This window comes from Tamandua tetradactyla, chromosome 19 (genome assembly GCF_023851605.1).
Source record: "Tamandua tetradactyla isolate mTamTet1 chromosome 19, mTamTet1.pri, whole genome shotgun sequence".
In the NCBI taxonomy this organism is placed as follows: Eukaryota; Metazoa; Chordata; class Mammalia; order Pilosa; family Myrmecophagidae; genus Tamandua; species Tamandua tetradactyla.
In genome coordinates this window covers 13,112,010-13,131,111 of record NC_135345.1, presented here as the reverse complement: position 1 = coordinate 13,131,111, position 19,102 = coordinate 13,112,010, and the positions used below count along the sequence as shown (strand labels likewise).

General features: G+C 40.4%; 1 long non-coding RNA gene across 3 annotated transcripts; it reads right to left on the bottom strand.

Moving 5' to 3' along the window:
- Positions 1-1,904: 1,904 nt before the first annotated feature.
- LOC143663480 (uncharacterized) lies at positions 1,905-12,643 on the bottom strand. 3 transcript variants are annotated; one of them, XR_013165952.1, is made up of 5 exons: positions 12,316-12,643; positions 4,518-4,622; positions 2,991-3,129; positions 2,234-2,426; positions 1,905-2,120 (listed from the first exon to the last, which is right to left on the bottom strand). It is a non-coding gene; the product is annotated as an uncharacterized LOC143663480 (long non-coding RNA). The 3 variants fall into 3 exon arrangements; XR_013165951.1 differs by lacking the exon at positions 12,316-12,643 and adding an exon at positions 6,739-6,895; XR_013165950.1 differs by lacking the exon at positions 12,316-12,643 and adding an exon at positions 5,461-5,534.
- Between the last annotated feature and the right edge of the window lie 6,459 nt (positions 12,644-19,102).

Sequence of the window (19,102 nt, the reverse complement as noted above, 5' to 3'; positions counted from 1 at the left end):
TGGGAAACCCTCTGATAAAGAAAATGTCTAACATTAACACAAACGTCCATATCCCATGCTCTGACTCACTTCACACAAGCACTGGTCCATGCAACAGGAATCCCAGCAGTGAAAAGATAGGAGCAGTCTCTTGAGTCACGTGGCCAGGAGTCTGGGTCTCTTACATGTCACTGCAGGCCAGTGTAAGTAGGCACATGGTGCAGCAGCCTGAGGATACACTAAGAGCTTTCTATCAACCTCCAGTTGTGGAGGAGCTTGCTTATTGCAACCCAACATCCATTCTTCTCTTTGCTGAAGAACAGACGCTAATTTTTAGGCAAGCACATATGATCACCTGCAAAAAAGACTAAATTTACAGTTCCCTTGCAGCTATGTATGACTCTGGGACAGGGTAGACCAATGAAATTCAAAAGGGTGTGTTATGAAGAAACTTAAGAAACTTTCTCCAGGGAAAGGGAGTATGTGATCTGTCCCCACCTATTTCTACCTGCTGCCTACCTGTGATAGCATTGTGATGACTGACTTCCAGCAGCCATCTTAGGACCATACACTAAATGCAAGGTTAGAAGATGGCTCTGAATTTTGTAGAAGAGAAAGATAGAAGTCTGATGTTGGAGTCACCATACCAGGCCTAGACTGCCTTCACACCTGTGCCCATCTGAATCTGTGGTGGACCCCAGAAAAGCCATGCCCTTTGATCCTCATTCAATATTGCTGGGTGGGAGCATTTTGATTGTTTCCATGAAGATGTGACCCACCCAATTGTGGGTGGTAACTTTTGATTAGATGATTTCCACGGAGGTGTGTCCACCCACTGAAGGTGGAGTTGTTTACTGGAATCCTTTAAAAGAGGAAGCATTTTGGAGAGAGTCCCTTTTTTTGGTAGAGCCACGAGAAAGCCAGCAGATGCTGCCATGTTAACCATGTGCCCTTCCAGGTGAGAGAAACGCTGAACGTCGTTGGCCTTCTTGAACCAAGGTATCTTTCCCCAGATGCCTTAAATTGGACATTTCTATAGACTTGTTTTAATTGGGACATTTTCTCGGCCTTAGAACTATAAATTAGCAATTCATTAAATTCCCCTTTTTAAAAGCCGTTCCATTTCTGGTATATTGCATTCTGGCAGCTAGCAAACTAGAACAACACCAGCTTCTTTTATGTAAGAAAGAAGTAACTACTATTTGTTTGAGCCACCCTTTAGGAGTTCCTTACTGTTCTATTCAGCTGATCCTTGGAAAAGGCTCTTACTCTCCAACCCTCAGTTCTTCAACTGCAAAATGACACTAACATTATTGGTATTGAAGGAAAAAACACTTATAATAACCCATTCCTCTTTATTTACTTAGCATACTCTTACTAAGCACCTGTTATATGTCAAGCTTTGATAAGGCACTAGGAACACAAGGACAAAAGGACAACAAATAATTAAATCCTCAGGCTTTGTTTTATGACCATCTTCCATCACTCATTCATTCTTTCTTTCTTCCTTTCTTCTTTTCTTTCATGCTTTTCACTCAATAAATATTTATTATGTACCAACAAAGTGTCAGCCCTGGGACAAGCCCTGGAGCTATGGTTGTATTATTTAGAAAAAAAATAAAGAAACAATGAGTAAATTCTTGTCAAAAGTATGTTCCCATGGAAAATTTGATATACACTTATACTAATTCTTTGTTTGTCTGAAATTAAAATGTACTTTGGTGCCCTGCATTTTCCCTGGAGACCTTACCTGGGACTATCATGGTGAATAGGACTGATGATATGTTCCGGTACCTCAGAAGCTCCCTTCCCAGTGCAGGTGATGGAGAGTCAGTCAACATGGAACCCAATAACATAACTGACAGTAGGGATGAGAGGCAAAAAGAAAATAAAACCATTACAGTAAGACTGAAGAGGTGGCTTTTTTAGGTTGCCAGGAAAGCCCCATCATGAATTAACATTACACCAAATATCTAGATGTTGAAATGGAGCCAGCCAAGCCAGGAGAAGATCAGTCCCGGCAAAGGGTTAGCAAGAGCACAGAGCCTCTAGCAGCAACATCAGGAGAATGTTCACAAAATCTGAAGGTCAGTGGCCAGTGGTGAGGAGGGAGAAGTGCACAGGGCCAAGTCCCAAGGAGCCTGCAACAAAAGAAAGGAGGTTGGATTTTATTTGAAGAGTAATGGGCAGCCATCAGAGGGCCATTAGAGTGAAATGATACGATCCAGTGTACTTATTTTTATTTTTAAAAGACCTCTTTCTCTGTGGTGACAAGACAGACTGAAGGAGTGAAAGCAGCAATAGGGAGAAGGGTGAGGAGGCTCTACAGTGATGAGCTGAGCTGATGGAGACTCAACCGAGCAGAGGAATTGGTGAGAGTGATCCAAGCAGGTATACTTTTTTGGAGGTAGAGCAGACAGCATGAGGAAGTAGAGTCCAGGTGGGAGCTGTGGGAAATGAGAGAATCAAGTATGACTTCCAAATGTTAGTCTTGAGCAATTGAGTAAATGTGCTGCCATTTCATGACATAGGAATGCAACTCCAGGGTCAGATTTGTAGATGGGGTGGGAATAAGATATTAAGGGCCTTCTTTGGCCATGTACCATCTTTTAGGTAGTCCAAAGAAAGTGTTAACAACTCAAAGTGGCTTTTAGTATCTTTAATTTACAGAAGACAAAACTGAAGCACAGGAAGGTTTAAAAAAAAAAGTAAGATTCAAACCCCAGCCTGTCCAAATGCAGCTCCTTTTACTGGCCTATGTTAATTTAAATCTTGCTGCCCTAAAGAAGTGAGGTGAGTACCAAATGAGACCACAGACTTTAAAATATGGTGAATATGAATATAAGGTAGTGTCTAAGACAAGCTGGGACTTGGAACCCATAGGAGTCAGGGTGTGTGTGAAATGTGCATAGCTCTAGGTCAGTTAAATTTCCCCAAGACAAGCTGTTCTAAAACCAGGTTTGATACCATCTCCCCTGAATCATTTACACCATCTTTGCTAAATAATTTACCTCTGCACAGACAAAATGAGTCCACAGGCTCCCCAAACATCGTGGGTCTGGTGCATAATTTACAGAGGGCTGTTCAGCTTCCTCATGCAGGGAGAACAGTGTGGGTTTGGACATCTGCCAAAGTCTAGGAGGGCATACCCTGGAGAGGAGATAAAAAGCAGCTCTATGGAAACACATGACCGAGAAGCAAAGGCACCTACTGAATCCTAAACTCCCAAGGCCATATGCAAGAAAGGGAAATGCCTGCTGCTCCATGTAGTCAGCACATATGTTGGAAGTCTGGGGGAAATATTACCCTGGCAAACTCTACCTTATAGCTAAAACTGAGACTCCATCAATCATATCTTTTGCAAAGCAGTACTGTCGCAGTAAGAATATTTAGCAAATACCCAAGCATTTTAAGACAGATGGGAAATAACATTGTGAGCATAGGAAAAAAATAATAGGCACTGCAATTTTCTTAGCCAGAAATGTCTCCCTCCTCAGCCCCTGTGCACTGGACTAATTCCTGCTCCTTTTTCAATAGCCATCTCAAGGATCACCTCCTCCAGGAAGACTTCCTTCACTCTGGCAGGCAGAGCAAGTTTCCCTTCTCAGAAAGAACATTATAGCTGTCATTACATTGTAAATGTTAATCTCCCACAGTAGACTACAAGCTCCCTGGTTTCTGGGACTCTATCTGCTTAAATCTGAGGTCCCAGAGCACAAGTCAGTCCTAGTATATATAAAAATGTTTGTAGATTGAATGGATGAACCAAACTCTATGAATGACAAGACCTTTTCCCCAGCCATTCCATGGAGCGTTGCTGCTTTAAGGCTCAATGTTCACATCAGAAGAGGGTGCTAAAATGTGAACAAAGGGGCAAACACTCCAGAGGTTACTCCATATCTTCAAGATTAGTCCTGTATCTTGCTCCATCTGGAGGTTTATTTCTCATTTCTGACCACCTGTTGGCTTCACTCCTTTAAGTTTGGCTTATGGTTAATGTCAGTCAATACCTGGCTCTTAATTGGGCGGTGGTTCTTGAATAAGACAGACATATTTTCACTGTGAGTTTCCAGCCCTGCCACTTAGAAGCTGTGTGACCTGAGGTTAATATCTTAACATCTCTGAGTTTCAGCCTCCTTATTTATAAACAAAGTAAGTTAATAGCATAGGAATATTAATAGCATCTATCTCACTGAGATGTTATGAATGTTAACTCAATGTGTGTAAAGCTGCTAACACAGACACTTAATAACCACTGAATAAATAAATGTTGGCTATTACTATTGTTCTATTACTTGGGATAACTATTACTATTGTTATCCCAAGATGGATGGTTTATCCTGTCACTGTATCTGCTTTCCATTTCCTCTACCAGCAACCAGATAACTGCAGCTTATCCCAGGAACATTCTGTCTGACTACTCAATATCCAGTGGGTAGCCCACAAATGTGTGGCAGGCATAGGCTCCGTCCTTATGGGGATAACCTATGTCACATCCCTGGACCTTATTCAAGAGAAGAAGTAAAGATTTGAATTACCTTAAATTATTTTTTTGGTGTACAGCTATGTCATTTTGAATGTAACTCCACAACAACTGGGCCACATAAAGCCCCAGGTTATATTTTGATTCCTTCTGCTTGATCCTAAAGATAACAATAATAGAATATTAAAAATCATTTGCTATACGCTTAGTATTTTCTTAAGTATTTTGCATTTAGTCCTCAAAACAACCCAGGAAGTACCAATATGTCTCCATTTTAATTTTACATTCGAGGAAATCGAGACACAGAGAGGTATACATTATATAGAAATCAGATTTGTTACACTTGGGGATATAAAATAAATATACATCCTTGGGGAAAAAAGATTATGGCCCCAGTCTTTCCCAGTTTTTGTCCTTCAGAAAGACAAAGGTCTTTGTATAGAAAACCAAGTCCTGCAAGACAAGACTTAAATGGGAAGAAACAACGTTTTTTTTCCTCTGAGCTCCAGTGTGGTTCCAACCCTGCCACCTGGAAGCTGTGAGAGCTCAGCTTAGCAAAGTCACTCTTCTGAAACTCTTCAGTTAGGATTTTGATGGATCTAGACATATGAGAAAGAAGGTGGGAGAAAACTGCTCCTTGCCTCAAGGAAGTATGTGGATGACAACACAGGAAACAGGAAACTTGAGGTTAGTGTTAAGGTAAGAGAAATCTTATAAATCTATAAAATCTTTAAAGTTTTGTTAAACGTTCTTGCCTTCCTCGGTTGTACAATGGGGGATGAAGGAATGGTTTTACATCCCTGTTGGATATGTACACATGTAAGACCTGAAATCTCTCAGCTAGCTTTGTTGACAGCCGTAGAAATGAGAGGCCAAAGGAGAAGTAGTTTCTCAAGGATGAGAAAGCAGCCCCCCTTAACCATAAGGAGATTCACCATCCAGTGTACTCCAAGGCAGATGAGGATTCGATTTCATTAAGGAGCTGGCACATTTCTTACCTGCCCAAAGTTAAGTCTGTCTCCTAGGAGAACAAAAGCAGAGGCCCCTTTCAGCCAAAGCTGGAGGCTGCTCTGGGTCGAGCAGCCAGGAACCCAAAGGAAGAAAGAAAAATAAATTAAAACTATTTCATCTGGAAAATAAATGCCAAACGGTAAATGATGGTCTGTACTGCATGAGTGAGTAAGGGAGGTAATTCGCTAATTATTGCTTCTAGTTCCCCTATGGAGATAGAAAGTAAGTTGGTAAAGAGAGATATCAGGCTATAAAGTACTGTGTCTTCTTGGCTTCCTTTAGTTAATGAAATAATTAAAATATTTCCAGTTCTGGAAAAATAAAATGGTGGTAACTATTTTTTTTCCTAACCTCAGTTCAAACCCAGATCCATAGAGATTCACTGAGCATCAACTACGTGCCAGGTGCTATGTTCAGTGCTAGGGCCGCAGAGCTCAATATGATGATCTCTTCTCAGAAAGCACTAACTCTGACCTGCCCTTGACACTCCCACAACACACATCCACACACTTTTAAAATATTTTAATACTTAATTGAGTTTTTAGAAGATGTACCACTACTAGTCTATTACTTTACTAGTACTCACATGTTAATTTTTAAAAGTGTACCTTTAAGCAAACTATAATTACTATGTAATAAATCCTTTATTTCCCATTTTTTATTCAAAATTTTCAATTAGAGTTTCTTTTATGATGGTTTAGTTTGCTAAAGCTGCTGGATTCAATATACCAGAAATGGAATGGCTTTCATAAAGGGAATTTATTAACTTGCAAGTTTACATTAAAACTGTCCATTAAAAATGCCCAAACTAAGGCATCCCAGGGAAAGATACTGTCATGGTCAGATTCATGTGTCAACTTGGCCAGGTGGTGGTACCTGTTTGTCTGGTTGGGCAAGTGCTGGCCTGTCTGTTGCTATGAGGACATTTCATAGAATTAAATCATGATTATATAGGCTGCATCCACAGCTGATTCCATTTGTAGTCAGCCAAGGGGAGTGTTTTCTGCAATGAGTGAGGCTTAATCTAATCACTGGATGTCTTTTAGGGAGGATTCAGAAGAGACAGGCTTTCTTCCTACTTTGGCCAGAGAGCCGCTCCTGTGGAGCTCATCCAGACCTTCCATCGGAGTCCTCAGCTTCACAGCCTGCCCTACAGATATTGGGCTTTACATTCCCACAGTTACATGAGATACTTTTATAAATTTTATATTTATGGATATTTCCTGTTGATTGTTTCTCTAGAGAACCCTAACTAATACAGATACCTTGTTGCAAGAAAGGGCTTGTGGGGGTTTCTCTGTCAGCTGGGAAGGCACATGGCAATGTCTGCTAGCTTCCTTTCCTGGCTTCTCCTTTCATAAGGCATTTCTAAAGGCATTTTTCTTCTGCTTCTCCAAGATCTCTGGCTATGTGGGCTCTCAAGCTTTTCCTAAAATGGTTCCCTCTTAAAGGACTCTAGTAAGAACCCCACCTTGACTAGTGGAGACACATCTCCATGGTAACCAACTAATCAACAGGTTCCACCCACAATTGGGGGGGGGTCACAGCTCCATGGAAACAACTTAATCAAAAAGATTCCACCTAGCAACATTAAAACAGAATTAAAAGTGCACGCAATGGTGACTCACTGACCACCATTTCTTGCCTGCCATGCTGGAGACCCAGGTTCAATTCCCAGTGCCTGCCCATGCAAAAACAAAAAACAAAACAGGATTAAAGAACACGGCTTTTCTGGGGTACACAACAGTTTCCAACCAGCACACATGATATAAACTATGTTTAATGTCAGCCAAACTTTGTGCATCCATTCAACAATCATGTTTATAGTGAGTACCTGCTACGTGCAAGGCAGGTACTTGGAATGTGACAGTGTTTATAGTGAGTACCTGCTACGTGTTTGGAGTACTTGGAATGTGACAGTGTATAAGACATTAAAATTCTGGGTCCTCCATAAGGTTGATACCCCTATCCACCACAAAGAAGTTAAAATGGTCATTGCCCAGATATCCCTGAAGACTGAAGAGAAAGATCAAATTAGAGGTGTAACTGAGAAATTTGGATTTAACAAATGACTATAACTATTGACTCATTATATAGATATTCCTTTTCAGTGTCTAGTGTTTTAGAATAACCAGGAGGAAATACCTGAAGTTGTTGAACTGTAATACAGTAGCCCTTATCTTTGATAATGATTGTATAACTGTACCCCCAAAAAAAAAAAAAAACCAAAAGTCAGGTGCCCGTATTTGTATGTCTCTATCTACTGCTGGATATTTTGTTCTGTTCCACTGATTATATATATAATATATATATATATGACATATATATATATATATGACATATATATATATGACAATACTACACTGTTTTAGTTAGCCTACCCCTATTGCAAGTCTTAAAATTGGGTAGAAGCCAATATTAGTGGTCAATAAGAGGGTGGGGTAAGAGGTATGGGATGTTTAGGCTTTTCTTTTTTCTTTTTATTTCTTTATCTGGAGAAATGCAAATGTTCTAAAAATTATTATGGTGATAAATGTACAGCTATGTGATGATTCTGTGAACCAATGACTGTAAACTCTGGATGATTTGTATGATGTGTGAATGTATCTCAATAAAATTACACTAAAAAAAAAATCCAGGTCCTCAGGGAGCATAAATTATAGTGGAGAATTAAATTCCAAACAAACAAACAAATAAAAACATAATAAATAAGCTAATTCTGTGAATACAGTATGAGGTGATAAGTACTTTGGAAAAAAGTAAAGCAAGGTAAGGGAGACAGTCATGGAAGTGGGGGTGAATATATGGAGGGAGGCCGTAATTTAAAATAGTGTGGTCAGCATAGAACTCGTAGATAAGGTACTAATTAAAGGAAGCTAGGCAATGAGCTATGGGGATTTCAGGGAGGTAAACATGCCAAGCAAAGAAACAACCATGGAAATGCTGGAATTCCAAAGCACACCCAGAGTGTCAGGGGAACATCCAGGCCTGCGTAGCTGGACAGAATTGGAGGAAAACTTTGTAGGTAATGATGCCAGAGAGCTGATGAAGGTCTGTATAGGTTCATCATTTCCCTTAAAGTAAGGGAAATGATGAACCTAGGATAAGGGAAATGAAGAATCTAGGAAGGACGTGATCAGAAAAGTATAATTTTCTAGCCTGTGTATTTTTATTTAGCCTTCCTATAAGATATCCAATAGGCTTGAATGTTGAAAATACCTGGAAAGCAGCTTCCAGGACCACCTCTGATCTACAGGAAAGGTCAAAGAACCCAGGATTGGTGCCAACATCCATTTTACAAAGCAGAAAATGGAACCCTAAAGATGACAATGGACTAGCCTACAACAATCCCCTTAACAAAGTGTCTTGGTTGCCAAAGCAGTGCCCTTTCCCCCATAAAGGGCTATTAACCTAAGTTAATAAATAAGAAGAAATCAATTTTAGGTGTGTTGTTTTTTTTTCAGCCAACTTCTGTTGAGCCAAGTACCAAGATTCACAGAATCCCAAGATGCAGTGACTGTTCTTCTCATCTTATAGAAAGGCATTGAGACTTAGAGGGTTTACTCCCACTATTCAAGGCATGAGTTCAAATCCAGGCTCTCCATCTGACTTCTGAACCCACTCCTTACCTGCCATTGCATAGAAGGGTTTGTAAGAGAACCAAACTTTTTATATTTGTTTGCATTTCTGCATCTTGTTACTCAACCTCCCTTACTTTTTATGAATCTTCCTAAGGCTTTCAATATGCAAATATGGACTCACAAGTTTCACAATGAATTCTCATGGGTAAATAATGTCATTACATAAAAGACTTGACAGGCTGGCCTCAATCAAGTATTTTCTAGCAGATGGGAAAACACATTTTCCCAGAAATAGAAACTTGTCTTTCAATGTCCAGGTCAAAGCAACCTCCTCTGAGAAGGTTTCTCTGATTCCCTCCTCAAGGGTCAAGAAATTGCTTTTTCTTCCAAACCTTCCTAACTGTCAGTGCAGAGAATGATGACAACTGTTCTTTATGGAGCTCTTACTATGTGCCAGGTATTAACTTCCATAATCTCTAAATTTCTTAGCAACCACACAAAACAGGTACAATTATTACCTTTTTTTACACATGAGTACATGAAGAACCTCAAGAAAGTTAATCTGCCCAAGATCATATAGCTAGTGAGTGACAAAGTTCTACTCCACATAGCTTTGGAAATCCCTTCTGCTGCACTGGCAGCAGGAGACAAGGGTTCAAGTCCATCTCTAGCACTTTTAGGCCATGAATAAAAGCCAAGAAGGCACAGAGTTCATCTCTTTGGGTCACACTGCTCCAAAGACCCTAGAATAGCATTGGGTCCAGAATAGATGCCCTGATTCCATGCAAATCTGAAGTAGATAACAAAAGAGATAGTGCTTTTTAAGCCACGAAAGCCTAAATAATGGTCGCTTGAAGTCTGAGATGCTACCACCTAACCTTTTCTTCCAACAATGCCTGTGTCTTTCCTCTGATACCCTGTAAGTTAACAAGTGGTGTCTTTATCGGACATTGTGCTACCAGGTGGTCTGAAGAATAAATACTCAAGAAGAGGGTTTTGTTTTGGTGTCATACAAAGAGAGAGAGAATTCAATCAGAATAACTATGCGTCTAGAGAAAGGACCTGTATATTGTATCCTCCAAGACCTGGCACTTTAAACAAAGAGTAGTCACTCTGAAGCACCTGAATTTCCCTCTCAAGTTCAGGACTTCAGACTTACAGAGAGCTCAAGCTTCTGACATTCTCCTTCAGCTCCTATATCAACTACAACAAGCTACCACAAAAATCGATGGATGCTACATGCTGGATGAGGAGCATGCAAAACAGAGGATTATCCTGCTTCAGGAAGAGAAGAGAAGAGATAAAAGGGGAATGGATTGAGTTTGTTTCATGTCAGTCTTTTCATCTGAGCTTGGGAGGGCTTAGAGCCCACAATGGGGTGGGTTGCCTGCAGTCACCATTCTAGCACACAGAGTCCCTTGAAAATCCTTACTGCTGAAGCCTTTTGACTGATAAGGCCACAGAGTTGCTTTCAAGGCCCAAATTGCCTTCCTGTTATTTCTCAGGGGCTTGGCCTGTTTTCTTCTCAAAAATCACAGTCAGCTCCCACATTCTTTCTTAGAATGATCTCTCTGAAAACTTGCTATGGAGAGGGACTGTGCATCCTTACTCTCTACCCATTCCTTCTTACTGCCACAAAAATATTTGCAAGGGCCCTTTGTAGCCTTCTTTAGAGAATTGCAGGGGGACCTCCCCACAGTTGTGGTTCTACAGAGGGCTGATTTATAGCCTAGGTCACTGGTCCATCAGCCAAGACTTGTTGCCGCCAGGTAGGAACTGAAGGGCCCTGGCTATCTGCTTCCATCATTGCTATGTCCTCTAGACCTGAACCTGCTCATTTTTGCTGTCTCCTTTCTCACCACATACCTGTATCCCTCAGTCCCCACCTTCTATGAATTCTAAGCATGTCTCAAAGCCCTCACACTCACTCCTAGAAGGGCCTGTCACAGACATGTGGGGCACTCTAAGGGAGGAGGCTAATAATTTAGCACCCCTTTAAATATTTGCACAACATCCATCTGCAGAAAAAGCTGAGAACTGTGAGAGAACAGTTGCCTCTTTCAGGAAGCTTTCCTTGATTAACTCCTCCCCACTCAGCCAGTCCTGGTGCCCCTCATTCCCATGGTGCCCTATGCTTGTTTCTATTGAGCCCTGAACACATGCAATTCAAGAGTCTGGCAGCTTGTCTGCCAACCCCACTAGATGGGAATGACCTAGAGGATAAGATCAGAAGTTGACAGAGCAACTGAAACAGTGAGGATATTGCAAAAATGTAATGAACATTAGCTCAAGGAAAAATACTTATGAGTCTTATTAAACTTTCCTTCTTATTAGGCAAGCCACACAATGCACTCAGGGCTGAATGTTGGGGTCAGATCAAGGCCACTGTTAGCTCATAGGCCACCTCTGTGAGAATTTGAAAAAGATGTCCTTTCTTCAACTTAGAAAAAAAGATGAACTAATGAATTTTGTACAATATAAACAATAGTATAAGCCTGACCTCATTCAGTAGAGTTTTTCAGAGCATGTTGGGCAGCAAAGCTGGCTGTGCACACCTAGCCTTTCACTTACCTTTTTTTTACCACCTGTGTGATTTTGCATAAGTTACTTAACCACTATGAGCACAGTTTCTCATCTATTGCCTGGAGAAAGAATATCCACTTAATAGTGTTGTATGAGAAGTAAATTAAATAATTTATAACAAAAGGGTCTGTAATACACCTGCATCTACAGTAATAGTATTTGTGATAGCTGTTCCTGTCATCAGGGAACCAAAAAGACATCGTTATTCACAGTATCCTATTAGCTACTAACTGTGGAACCCCTCAGTCCTAATTCCCAGCTCACCTCAATCAGCAATCAGTGAAAATTTCTGAAAGAGTTCCCTGTACCAAATACTCCCCCAGGCTTGTAAGGTGCATTTGAGAGCAAGAAAAGCAATCTCTGCCCTTAAAAACAGTCTATTCACTTGTTGTAGACATTACTCGAGGATCACGAGCCCCACAGTTTGCAGGTATTGGGGAGGATGAGGAAATAAGACAGAGACAGCTTCCCTATGACATGTTTCTTGATGAACAAGAAGAGAAATACACATCCACAAGCAACACATAATATTTTTTTGAGGAAACATATTTTAGAAAAGTTCAGGTACACATAACTTGGTAAATTATGAAGTTCTTTTTTCATTCTGTCCATTTTCTTCCTTCTGTCAATGCCCACGCTTCTGTCAAATATACTCCCAGCCACTGCTATCAACAGTACCTCCAGGTCTTTAGAGAATGCCAACCAAATTCATTTTGAAAAATCAAGAAAAAGAAAAGCTGATCACTTCTCACTTCATGTCAGTATTGCTCTGAAAAGAAAGCATCAGTGAATTCTGTCTTTTAAAGAAATATCTCAAATAACTACAATCTATGGGAACTAAAAGTCCATTTGCAAAGCCACTAGATATGTCAACAGCTAAACGGTCTGTGATGGCTGTGGCAGAGCTGCTTCCTTTACTTCCTGCATTCAAAGGCAGATTCCATTTCCCAGACTCCATCACAATTAGGTAGAATGTGACAGTGAGTTTGGACATAGAAATGTGGGTGGATGTGATGTGTGCCTCATTTCAACCCCAGATCCAAAGTATCTCCACTGTTCTTTCACCTCTGATCATACAGAGATCCAGTGGAAGAGCCAGAGTCCCTAGGAATGGTGACTCCTCAATACGGAAGCAGCCAGGACCCCTCAACAACCACTGGCACAAAGTGGACACCACATGCATCGATAAGAGCCCTGCATTGGGTTGTGATACGAGTGAGAAAATATCCTTTGAGGTTTAAACCATTGAAATGAGGAGGGCTTGCTTTCTGCAAAAGTTAGTGCATTAGTGAGGGTTCTCTAGGGAAACAGAGCCAACAGGAAATGTCCATAAATATGAGATTTTATAAAAAATACCTCACACAACTGTGAGGATGTATGAGTCCAAATTCCATAAGGCAGGCCACGAGCTGGCAGCTCCGAGGAAGGTCTTCATTCAGTGAATTTCCCAGAAGAAGCTGGCTGGCTGAAGGAGTGATGAAAATTCTCTCTTCTGTGTGCAAATTCACATCTCGCTTAAAAGTCTTCAACTGATTGGATTAAATCCAGCTAATTGGGCTCTATCTTTATAGAAGACACTCCCCTTAGTTGATCATAGATGTAATCAGCCATAGAAGCAATCAACTGACTGATGATTTAATAAATCAGCCTTCTGGTTTATTAACCAACCACAGAATGTCCATGCAATAATGGTTAGGCCAGTGCTTGCTTGACCAGACAATTGGTCAACTTCAACAAGCAACTTCACCTGGCCAAGTGAGCACATGCGCTTAACCATAACAGGTAGCATACCCTAAACAAATGTGGAGTTCAAAAAAAGAGGCTGTAAATAATATAGGATGAAGCTAATTGAAGGAGATGAGACCAGCATTGTAGAGTTCCAATTTATAAAATTAGATAGGAGAAGACAAATTCCTGTGCCCAGAGACCAGCACTAGCAAAGACAGGCAGTCAGAAGGTTTTAGGGATAAGGTATAGGAAAAATAAGGAAAAGAGTTCATCAGAATGGGAAAGGTGCCAAGGGTGGAATGGGTGATAGTAAAAAGTGGCAGATATCCTCAGCTAGCTAAGAACAGGTTGATGCCCAATCTTAGGAGACTGGAAAGTGGCAGAGAAGTTGGGACTTAATGCAACAGCAACAGAGAGGCAATGAAGATGATTGAATAAGTGAATGATATGATAAAAGCTGTGTGTCCAGCAGTGCAGAGGATGTGCTAGATGGATTTGAAACTGGTAGAGGCAAGCAACCCCATTAGGAGGCTACTGTAACAGTGACAGATAAGAGATGACAGACATGGGCTTTCCCTGAAGCAAGGGTCCAGTGTGAAGAGGACGGACAGGGAAGATGCCAAAATTATCCTTGTCTCTGGGCACCTACTATGAACTAAGTAGTCTATAAACCTTATAAAATTTAATCCTTAAAATTGTATGTGGTTAGGCTATAGACTTACTTGATGATCAAGGAAATTGAGGCACAAAAGGGTTACAAGATTACAAAGTTAGTAGATGCCTGAGCTAGCATTTAAACTTGTGTGTTTAAATCCATAGCTCATTGCCCCCCCTTAACCACCATGTGGAGATGAAGATGGATAGAAAGGAAGACATTCAGGCATCCTGACACCTTCCACAGCCTACCATCCACCCACACCCTCCTTCTCACTCCCAAAGAACAACAAAAGCTTGAATGACAACTTCTTGGTCCTTTTTTATTATCTTGGAAGCATCTGCTTATAGTCTCATAATACATCCTTTACAATAAAAGATGAAGCTGCAGTAAAAATGTAAATGGTTTCCTGTCTATGCTGCTCAAGGACATAAACACAGGTGCACCATTAACTCCAAGCAGTGGCTAAGACAGAGAAGCAGAGGTTCTAGCTCTCAAAGTAGGGAAAAAATAGGAAGCTCACTGCCCTTATAAGATATGAATTATCCCTAAGGCTGTATTTCTCAGTCCTGCACATCAAATCACCTAAAGAACTTCTTATAAAAGAAATACTAGCACCCAAGTATCACCCCAGATCAGCTGAATCAGAACTTCTCAGATTGAGGCCAAAGACACTGTTTTTTCTTTTAATCTCCTTGGACCTCTGCAGCATGAGGATTAAGAGGCACTGTCTTTGAGTAATGCTGTGCAAAATAGCTGCTCTTCAACCATTTAGTAAGCCTTAGTACAGCAGTACTCATAAGACTAAAATGCATTGAGCATCTCCCTATGCCAGGAGCAGTACTATGTTCTGGAGATGCAGAGATGAAAAATATGATGTTGTCTTCAAGGATTTTACCAGGGATAAATGAAGCAGACAATAATGATGGAGCAGTGGAGTTGGTAAATTTCAGGACACAGCTGAGTATAGAACACAATGAAGACCCCAAAAGGGCAACACCTGAACTCAATCTTAAGAGAGGAATAAAAATAAGCCTAGTGAATACAGGGTTAGGGAAAGCATTCATTGCTGAGCCAACAGCTTACGCAAAAGGAGAGAGGAAGGAAGATACAAAGAGTATCAAAGGATTTAAAGAATCTCATGCCAGCAGAAGCACTTGATGCATTTGAGAAGACCATAAATGGGACTGGGGACCACGGTGAACAGGGTAGATCCCAGAGGGCCTGGTGTACAAGCAAAGGATACCAAATTTTTGCTGCAAAGGAAGAAAACCTTTGAAAAGATATCCTGGGATCAAAGAATGAGAGTATGAAAAAAAAATTGAAGTCCATAAATGCAACATATTTATAATGATACAAGATATACATTTACTGTGCCAGTGACTAGCATTTACTGAGTGCTTACCATGGATCCAACTCTTTTCTAAGCACATTATCTTCACTCTGTCAGTCATTTAACAAACATTTATTGGCCACCTACTGCTATGGGCCAAGAACCACTATAGGTACAGAAAATATGACAGGGAACAGTAAAAAACCACCCTCCTCATGGAGGAGAAAGACAATTGGCAAAATAAGTAAATCAATTAACTAGATGGGTATGGCAACAATAAAACACAGAAAAAGAACAGAAAGTATTGGGGTCATGATCATCCATTGATATGTCAACTTGGCTGGGCTACTGTATTAGTCAGGATTCTCTAGAGAAATAGAAACAAAAGGAAATACATATATATATATATATATATATATATATATATATACTTTCTCATTATGTAAATATTTATAGAAATATGAGGTTGGCTCATGGCACTATGGGGGTGGGCAACTCCCAATTCCATAGGGCAGGACACAAGCTGGGAACTCCAACAAAGGTTTTTGATGAATTCTCAGGAGATTATCTCCCATTTTGCAGAGAGGAAATTCCAGCTGGCTGAAGTAGAGATAGAAATTCTCCTTTCTGACTGCTGAAATCATCACTTTCCCTTTTAAGGCCTTTGAATGATTGGATGAGAAGTTTGTCATTGTTGTAGGCAGTCTCCTCAGTTGATTGTAGATATAATTAGCCATAGATGCAATCAACTTACTGATGGTTTAATTCCATGAAATATTCTCACAGTAACAATTAAGCCAGTGCTTAACACTATAATATTATGGACACCATAACCTGGCCAAACTGACACATGACTTAATCACCACAGCTACATTCCCCAGTTATTCAATACAACACTTATCTAGGTGTGGCTGTAGAATAGCCCAAAATGAAAGCTGTTCATTAGAGGATCAGAAATGTGAGCAACCTATGGAGAATTATCTCCCATTTTGCAGAGAGGAAATTAAGGCATGGATAGATTGAATAGCTTTCTTGAAACCATGCAGCAGGTAAATGGAGGAGCAAGGATGGGACCCAGGCAACCAGAATCCACACCCTTAGCTGCTAAACCTTGCTGCCACCATACACATGGACCACTATAACCTATATTGAATTGTTCAACATTATAGTGCATTATTGCAGCAATTTGTTTGCAAGAAATATAACTTCTTTCAGGTTTGCCTAAACTTGGGGGTTTATATAGAGATATAAGGATGACTCTTGCAATTTCAAGGCAGGAATGGAGCCAAGTCCTAGGAAGGAACTCAATCAGAACTTTTGCTCTTATTCTGTTTTCTGTTCCCTCTGCACACCTGTCCACTCTCTTCTCTCTGCAGACCAACTTTCTCAACTTCTTCATCCTCATGCCTGCCCCTAGAAGTCCCACAGCTCCTGAGGTTCCTAGTAATAGCTCCATTGCCCACAGGGACAGTCAATTGTTCTCAGTCCCAATTACAAATTCCCTGGAGAGAGAATCTGATTGTGTTAGCTGGCCCAGCTAACACAAATGTCCATTCTAGGTCAGTCAATGGTGCCCAGTGGTAAAAAACAAATGGCATGGGGCACAAACACCACTGTGGGTCCCACCTCTCTGAATCAAGGAAAGTTCTGGGTAGACATCCCAAAAAGTGTCTCTTGCACCTAGTTTTTCAGTTCCTTGTGCTCAAAACTTGAAATTGTCCTCACTCTCTCTCTTCTTTTTTCATATCCCACATCCAAATTTGGTCTGCCTTCCCAGCTATGCACAATCTGATCACTGTAGCCACCTCTACTGCTCCCCAAACCCCGACCCCCAGATCCAAGGCATGTCCACTTCTCCCTGGGGTACTCTAACCTCCTGACTGGTCTCTCTGGTTTTACTCTTTCACACTGCATTTTATTCCAAGGCTTTCATGCAGGATGATCCTACAAAATAGGTCACAAGTTACTCCTCTTCAAAAATCTGAATGACAGAAAAAGCCAAAATCTTTATAGTGATCTACAGGGAGGCTCTACAGGACCTGACCACTCTCTCACTCACCTCTCTAACCTCAGCTCCTACTGCTCCCCACTTGTGCTCTCCACTCCAATCATACTTCTGCCATCCTCCAGGTCTTTACATGTGTTATTCTTTCTACCTGGGAGGCTTAACACAGCCATCTCTGATTGGCTCACTCCCTTACCTTCTTCAGGTTTTTCCTCAAACCTCACCTAACAAGGAGGTACTCCCTGACTATCTTAAACAAGACAGCAACCCTGGCCCCAGCATTCCTATGTTGCTTGTCCTTTTCTATTTTCTCCCTTGTACTTATCACCATCAGACATATCACATATTTCTTTATCACCTGTCTTCCCCTTCTAGAATGAAGCCATAGGAAGCAAAGCCTTGTTTTGTAAGCTCCCAAGACACCCACGGCCTGGAAAAACATTTGGTACTTAAATCAACAGTCAAAATATAGATGTAAAAAGAAGGGACAAATACTGGTAGGTGATAACATACAATAGAAAACAGGGCAAGGATAGTCTTGCTTACATGTAGACTATAGCTCAGATAGAAAGTCAGACATTAAACAACTATTTAAATAAGTCACTATTACAAATATAGCAAATGCTGAAAAGAAGAGTATCTACCAGCATGCATGTGTTTATATATTCATATATGTGTGAGTATAAATAGGTGCTTATATATATCCCTCAAGTCCTTCCCCTCCATTATAGAGTGAGAATGAAAGCAGTTATAATCTGAAGAAGCAAGCAAACAGGCAAAAATGACAGTGAGCAGGTAGAGCATGCTTGGTGACAGCAAATTTATTTCTTATTCTTCACCTAAATACATGTGTAAGCTAGACATTATCTCTGTTTCACATATTGGGAAACTGAGGCTTAGAGAAAAATAATCCTGGCTCTTTGCATTCACAACCACATTGAAAGATAGAATTTTAGGTACAACATGCAAAGGCTTCTGGACACCTCCAACTTAAAAATGTCAAGCTTCCACTGTGCCCCAAGTTTCTTAAAGGAAGGAGAGATTATTTTATTCACACTAAAGAATGAGGATTAAGTCATACCATCATTTTTATAATACCTTCACTTTAGTTTATTCATAGGACCATACAAATGACAGAGGTTTTTTCATGATGAAAGCATTGGAGCATGTGAAGAAGGAATAGTTACTTTAGCAAAGAAAGGTAAATTTGGCCCACTCTCAATTATACCTAATACAAGACCAATTTACATTATGTGAACACTTAAACACTCTCTGTGATTTCAGCAAGTCATTTCATTTCTCTGAACCTCTATCTATTCATCTTCCAAAAGAAGAAGTTGAATTAGATGATTCCAAAGCTCCTCTCCAGCTCTATCATTCTATCATGAATGAAGGGATTTCTCACTAATATTCCCTGGGATGCATATAAAATAATAGTTTTTACACTATGCATAGACTGCTGTCTCTCTGGCATCATAATTTTGAATTCTTTATAGTGGTTTGGCCTTTGTAACATAAGGAAATTAAACTCTAGAACAACTTGACAACAAGGTTTGACAATGAATAATAGGATCAGTGATGAATGAGATGATTGAGATGAGACCAGAGAGAGACCAAGATCAGATCACATAGGGTATCACAGATTGTAACAGCAATGTTGGATATCATACTAAGCACCACTGGAAGCCCTACTGAAGAAATTAAAGTTGGGGAACGGCGTAACTACTTTGCATTTTTCAAATGT